We start from the raw sequence: 7174 nt of genomic DNA on the forward strand, positions 1-7174 counted from the left end.
ACATCGCACCCCAAGAGGGGACAATGGGTCCAAGCACATGATCCTGCATGGGGATCATTCTCATTGGTAGCCATCCAGTGGCAGTGAGTTCCGCAGGCCTTGGCACATGCTGTGTGGGGCAGGAGGTCCTTGTATTGGGAGCTGTGGGAGTGAACTGCGTGCAGTTGTATCTCTGAGCACGATTGTGAATATTATGGTGTGTGTGGGGGGGTGATTGTGAGTGTGGCTGGGGGCGGTGATTGTTGCTCTCTTTGGGGGTTGGGCTAGCATGTCCCTCTGGGTGTGTGGTGTCTGAGTGTTCTTGCGATTGTGTGAGTCTCTTTGTGCGTCAGAGTGTGTGTGTGTGTGTGTGTGACTTGCTGCAGAATACAAAATCCTGCAAAGCCATTTCCTAGTGGTTAGCCCAGCAACACACTGATACAAACAGTGTCACAGATGCACACACACACACAGAGTAGGGCTCAGCCCCACCAGCAGGGGCAGCAGGGACACACACGTCTCTCCTGGGCCAGCTTGGACAATTTCCCATCACGACCCGGCACAGTGCTGGTGCCCCCACACGGGGGTGGGCAGTGACTGGGCAGGGGGGGCAGATGTGCTGGATCTGTAAAAGCAGCAAAGAGTCCTGTGGCTCCTTATAGAATAACAGCCATGTTGGAGCATGAGCTTTCGTGGGTGAATCCCCACTTCGTCGGATGGATTCAGAAGGAAGCACTTTGGGAAAATCAGTCAAGGCCCTTAGCTGAGCTGAGACACAGACCCAGTGACCCCTGCACCACCCTGGGAGGGGAGTGGGGTTGAGTGGTAAGAGCAGGGAGGGCTGGGCACCAGGACCCTGGGTTCTATCCTGGCTCTGGGGTGGAGTGAACTGGGATCCAGGACTCCTGGGTTCCATAGGGAAACTGTTTTCCCTGTGCTTCCCTCCCTAGTGATCCCAGCCCAGCCCCCTAGTGGAGACTGAGCACAAGTGGGGGGAGTTGTTCTCCCACTTTGGACTTATGATTCAAACCCCTCCCCCAGGGGCTGTGATATCATGAAATCTGCCCCCCACCCCCAACACAGAGAAAACTGGTGGGATTCTGTCCACACGTAGAGAATTTTCTCCGCCGGGCTCCTTCGGTTCATCTCGCTGCTCTCCCTACTGCCGCCAGACACTGCTCATCTGCATAACCCCGCCCATGGACACGTGACACCTTCTGTCCTGCTGGTTTCAAGTGAGTGAGTTGCCCTCGGGGAGTGAGCAGGTCCCAGCACGTCACAGCCCCAGCCAGGGCCAGCTCCAGGCACCAGCTCAGCAAGCAGGTGCTTGGGGCAGCCCAGGGGAAGGGGCGGCATGTCGGGGTCTTTGGCAGCAATTCGGCAGCGGGTCCCTCGGTCCCTCTTGGAGGGAAGGACCTGCCACTGAATTGCTGCTGAAGAAGAAAGTGGTGCAGTGGAGCTGCCGCCGATTGTGATCACAGATTTTTTTTTTCCTGCCGCTTGGGGCGGCAAAAACCCTGGAGCCGGCCCTGGCCCCAGCACACGGCACAGCCCCAGCACACGTCATAGCACGTCACAGCCTGGGGCAGGGAGATATTGGGGAAGGGGATGAGGGGAGAGACCCAGCCCCATAGACCCATAGGGGCAGCGGGATATGGGGGGGCAGGAGAGGGGATGGCGGGGGAGAGACCCATCTCCATAGACCCCCAGATGCAGGAACTGAGGGGAGAAGGGGGGAGGGAGGGATCCAGCCCTATAGCCCTGTAGGGGCAGGGAGATATTGGGGGCAGGAGGGGAGAAGGGGGGTTGGCAGAGACCCAGCCCAGGGTGCAGGGGAAATGGGGTGGTTTGGAAGGAACTGGGGAGGAGAAGAGACACATGGCAGGACAGGGAAACCGACTCACTCCAAATACATGCAGAGCAGGGCAGGGAGGAGGCAGATCATGCTGGTCCCAGGGTAATTTTGGGGGGTTCTGATTCCCCACTCAGCTGGGGGGCTCACCTCTGGGCTGAGGAGGATGCAGGGGCTGTGTGTGTCAGGCTGGGGGAGCTGCCTGGGCAGAGGTGCTGAGCCACGTAAATTATCCCGATCTAAACACCATTGTAGAGAACACTATGTTGGCACACCGCTTCCTGGCAGCCAGAGACTGTGCTTTCTACACCTGCTCCTGTGGATGTGACCTCTCTCCTGATTGCTAAGGAAAGGAGCCTTTCCAGGAAATGGCCACAGCTTCTGGGAATCCGCATGTGGCTGTGAACAGAATTTGGCTCCTGGAACACAAGGCAACTTAAAAGCTGAGCACCCAGACAGGGGCTTGAACCCTGGCCCCTCAGATTAAAAGCCTGATGCGCTACCAACTGAGCTACCTGGGCTTGTTAAGAGCATCTTCACCGTTCACCACAGGAGTGAGCAGGCAGGCAAAAGAGAGGCAAAAGAAAGTCCCCAGAACTCCTCCTCTTTCTGCACAGCCACTGCCTGTCAGCAGGATTCCTCCTCCTCCTCCCTCCTGTGCCTCAGTGCGACTAAATCTCCACACCTAGACAACTGGTCTGTCCGCTGCACCCCAATCCCCCATGCCTGAGCCTCCCTGTCAAAGCCCTGCACCTGGCCCCGTATAATTAAGTCTCACATCTCACTGGGAACTCGACTTCTTGTGCCAGAGAGTCTCGCCCCCCCTCAATAGGTGACCCAAGAAACACAGTGTCCACCTTTTCCAAAGAAGCGCATGAAGAAGGCGCCCGCATGGCTTAATGGATAAGGTGCCTGACTTTGAATCAAGAACTTGAGGGGTCAAGTCCCTTTGTGGTTGTGTTGATGCAGTTTTACCTTCGTGCTGAAAGTCCTGCTCCTTTCAAATCTGGAACCTATTCTTGGCCGCTCAGGCCAATGCTCTGCCTTCAGCTAGAGCCCCGGGAAGGAGTTGGGGGTTGGATGTCACAAAGGCTGGGGCATGAGCCCCAGGTGCTTCCAGTCTAGCCTTTGCTATTCCTGAATTCCCAAAGGAAATGGACGGCTGCCCGGGCTAGCGTGTGGAGCAGTTTCCCTCTGTCCCTGTGCTTGAGGGGGGTTGCTACATAGCGCCTTGGGAGCCTGGATGTTTCTCTGCTTCTCACCAGCTGGAGAAAAGCCTCTTGGGATAAAATCTCCTGCCCCACTGCAAAAGTGAGCATGGAGTATGGGAACGGTAAGAGGCCCCACCAGGGGGGCTGGCCCTGCTTTCCTACCGTCTACTGATGTTGGACACAGAGCATCAGCAGCCACCCCGCATGGTGGTCTGCGGGTGGCCTTCAGTGGGGGTTTGGCATGGCAGGGAGCAGGCTGGCCGGGAGTCTTGTTGCCTGTCTGCTGGCCACACATAGGCATGGTCCTGTCCTCGTCTAGCCCCGCCCTCAGTCGGTCTGTGGCTTATAAGCCTTCCCTCGGAGCTGTCAGCACCAGCCGCCTCTGCTCCAGGTGCCCAGAGGAGGAGAGGTGTGCTGGGCTCCAGCCTGGGACTCTTCCTCCCTCCTGCCTATCAAGCCTGGCCCTGGCACTGCTTTCTTCAAGTGCCATGTGAGCAAGAGGAAAAGTGTGGCTACAAGCACCAGACTTGTGGGCATCAGGTGAAGCAGTGAGAATCCCAACCACTAGAGCCACTTCTAAACCCCCACCAAAGACCTGGCTCTGGTGGGGAAAGGAGTTAACCAGCAGGAGGGAAATGACCCACTTTTGTATAGCTGGAGACAGGAAAGCACTTTGAGCACCAGATCTTTACCACCAGATAACACAAGGTCCCACTGAGATTTGAACTCAGATTGCAGGATTCAGAGTCCTGAGTGCTGCCCTTTACACCATGGGACCAGCTTGTACTGTTCTCGTGGGACATTGGTGACTCTCACAAGGCTGGCTTGTGTAAGGGACTGTTGGCCCTTTACTAAAACTTAGTGGGGTTTGGTTGGCTAGTTCCCAGTCCCAATAGAAGGGGGAAGGGCCAATGGGAAATCAGGACCCTGAGACTGACAGGCCCCTGGGGCAATGGTCACCAACGGGTAGGGAACAACCAACGGGTAGGGAACAAGTGAGAATTTGTTAATGGAGAAAAATTCCTGGTGAAAATTGGCAAAGCTGTGCAGATTTTGAAAAGTTCCAGTGAATTTACACATGAAGATACAAACAGAGAGACAAACACGCATACAGAGAATGAGAAAATCACACACTGCACAGGCCCACACAGACATAACAAAAACCAAACCCACACAGCACACAGAGCCATATACACAAAAAGGAAAACCTCACAAAATATAGAAAGAACAAATCCACACCAAAAATACAGCAAAAGCCCACAACAGGAAACACAAAACCCACATATCAAAAGAATACAAAGCAAAAAACAATATTAATGCAAAAATCATACACACATCCATGCACACAGAACTATGCAAGACATCCACCAAAATCACACAGGACCCACATGCACATCAACGTGACAGATGAAAACCACACCAGCATACCGCAAGCCAGGCAGGGTTTGAGTCTCACAGCGAAGAGGGTGAGCACACAGGTGGTTTGGGGAGCAAAGACTGAGGGGGAGTCAAGGGCAGTGCTCTGGGCTCTGCCTGACCCCTCCTGACACAGGCAGCTGGTGGAGGGCAGAGCCTGGTAGATCTGTGGAATCTGCCCTGCTCTCTGTAAAGCAAGGGGACCTCAGTGTCTTCTGAGCAGGAATTGTATTTTCTGCAGAGCAAACTGATTGGCAGAAGCCATTTGCTTAAAGGAAACTAGGGCTGCAGGTGAGGTTTGAACTCACAACCTCAGCATCACTCCACTCAGCACTGCTCTGTAAGTACTGAGCACTAACCCATTGCACCACTGGGCCCTGTTTTCAGGAGCTTGTCTCCATGTTTCATGGCTGGATTAGAGGAGTGGGGGGGTTGCATTAGCTAATACAAATCCATATGAAAGGCTGCAGAATGGCAGCAGCAGAGGTGGGGAGCCTCCTTCCATGTGAAAGAGCTGGTTCCCCCTTCTGTTGCTCAGGGGAAGGTTGGTGCTTTGAGCCCACCTGGTGCTGGAACGTCCCATGGGTAAGATTAACGGGACTCAGGGAGGGGAAGGAAAGGGAGGGGAAGTCTTTTCTATCCCTGCCTAGCTCCACTGGTCTCCTATGGCCCTTTCGGCTCCGTGCTCCCCTGTTGGGGAGATGCAGAGACAAGCCCCCATCGGGGTGAGTCACCAAGAGGCTGTGTCCCGTGGCGTGTGTGGGGGAGGGTTGGATGGGGCTCAAGGGGAGAAGGTTGTGTGTGACAGTGCGTGGGGGAGGGGGAGGGTGTGTTCCTTAGGATAGAAACAGAGGTGAAAGTAAGCTGGACTGCACCGGCTTTTGCTGTGGGGATTGAAAGGGCTCTAGGCTCCCCGCCACAGCTGGCAGCCCAGAGCCCTTTAAACCCCCCACCCGCGGCTCTTTAGAGTTTTCTTCTTTCCTTTTAGTGATTTTACTAGAAAACAGAAGTCCCTGTTTAGAAGGTAAGAGCCTGCTCGAGGGAATGGGTGTCCTGGGGGTGTCACTTTCAGATGCCGGTGCCCCCCCCGCCATGTAAGGAAGTTCCCACCATCCTGCTCTGTGTTCACAGGACGGGCGAGAGCAGCATTTCACGGCAGTGATTTGCTCCTGGCTGCCGCAGCAGAGCAGCAGGCTCAGCTGCCAGAACTTCCCAGAGCTATGAAATGGGAGGGACCCATGGCTCTGTAGCAGGAATGCAGGGCAAGTGAGTTCACGGCAGGCATGGTGGGATAGTGGGGAAGGCCAGTTATGGTGATATAATGACCAACAGTATTTACACTGACAATTTGTCACTTTAAGTTTGCTGCAAAAAGCTCTAGACCTCTAGTCGAGGTGTTTTTATTTTGTCACCAAAACAGGGCAGTTTTGTTGCCAGACGTGGCATTGCAGTGTGTGCACCAGCCAAAAGCTGCTGACCGAGGGAGTGTTGTGTGTTTTTCACACACCAGAGCAATATAATTCTGCTGAAATAACTTTGTAGTGCAGATCTGGCCAAAGATTCACACACACACACAGCTTGCAAGGAAAACCTCACCTGCTCCTCTGCATTGGTGGGGCCAGGTGGGGCCCAGGGAGTCAGGTGTGAGCAGACACTGTACCTTAATCAAAGGCAGGCACCATGGTTTAGCTGGTTAAAGTACCTGTTTTGTAAACAGGAGATCCTGGGTTCAACTCCCAGTGGTGCCTTGTTGAGATGTTTTAAGAGCACCTGGTATTGGCTACTGTCAGAAGATACAGAGCTAGATGGACCTTTGGTCTAGCCCAGTGTGGTTTTTCTTATGGTTTAAATTACACTCACTGGCACTGATAATAGAGTTGATGAAAGTTTGGGAGTTAAGAGCTGATAGGTCAGTGGTCCAAGCCCCTCGCAGATGACCCCCTCCCTCTGGGACAGGGGCAGGTCTGAGCTCTCGCACCAAATGCTGATTGTGGCTGCCAGAATCTGTGGGCAGCTCATTTAGTTTACACTCAGGGTTGAGTCCTTGGTTTACACATCGAGGATAACAACCTTTTGTTTCTCCTGCGCCAATAACAAGGAGACTGGGAATGCAACACCAGCCAAAGTGATCATTTCAGCAAGCAACCCTGGCTGATGTCAGCATCTCTCTGTGAGGTCACCACCTCCCCACCACCTTTGACCAATAGTCTGAGGTCCTGCAAAAGGCCTTTGTGATGTCACTGCCACACCCCTCCCTTGCTGGGCTAATGTCCTGCCCCTGGCCAGGCACTTTGGAGGTTTGAGCTACTCCCTGTGGATCACCCCACTCAAGGAGCGTTCGTTCTAGGAAGCAAGCCGGCTAGACAGGAAAACATCAGATGCTGCTCCCAATGCTACACTCAGTTTTTCAGAAATTAGTCGACTTTATGGCCAGAAGAGACCATTAGAGCATCTAATCTGACCCCCTGCATATCACAGGCCTCCTGTATGCAGGCCCGCCCAGAGGGGGGGGGGCAAATGGGGCAATTTGCCCCGGGCCCAGCAGGGGCCCCCACAAGAGTTTTTCGGGGCCCCTGGAGCAGGGTCCTTCACTCGCTCCAGGGGCCCCGGAAAACTCTCATGGGACCCGGGCCCCCAGAGCTTCTTCGCTCCCGGTCTTTGCCTGCCAGGGGTCCTTCCTCTCTGGGACAGAAGGACACCCCCCCTGCCACCGAAT

General features: G+C 54.5%; 2 non-coding genes across 2 annotated transcripts; one reads left to right on the top strand and one right to left on the bottom strand.

Moving 5' to 3' along the window:
* Positions 1-3748: 3748 nt before the first annotated feature.
* TRNAQ-CUG lies at positions 3749-3820 on the bottom strand. Its single transcript has one exon. It is a non-coding gene; the product is annotated as a tRNA-Gln (tRNA).
* A 2312-nt stretch (positions 3821-6132) lies between these two features.
* On the top strand, positions 6133-6206 carry TRNAT-UGU. Its single transcript has one exon. It is a non-coding gene; the product is annotated as a tRNA-Thr (tRNA).
* The last annotated feature ends 968 nt before the right edge of the window (positions 6207-7174 follow it).

This window comes from Mauremys reevesii, linkage group 18 (genome assembly GCF_016161935.1).
Source record: "Mauremys reevesii isolate NIE-2019 linkage group 18, ASM1616193v1, whole genome shotgun sequence".
Taxonomy (NCBI): domain Eukaryota; kingdom Metazoa; phylum Chordata; order Testudines; family Geoemydidae; genus Mauremys; species Mauremys reevesii.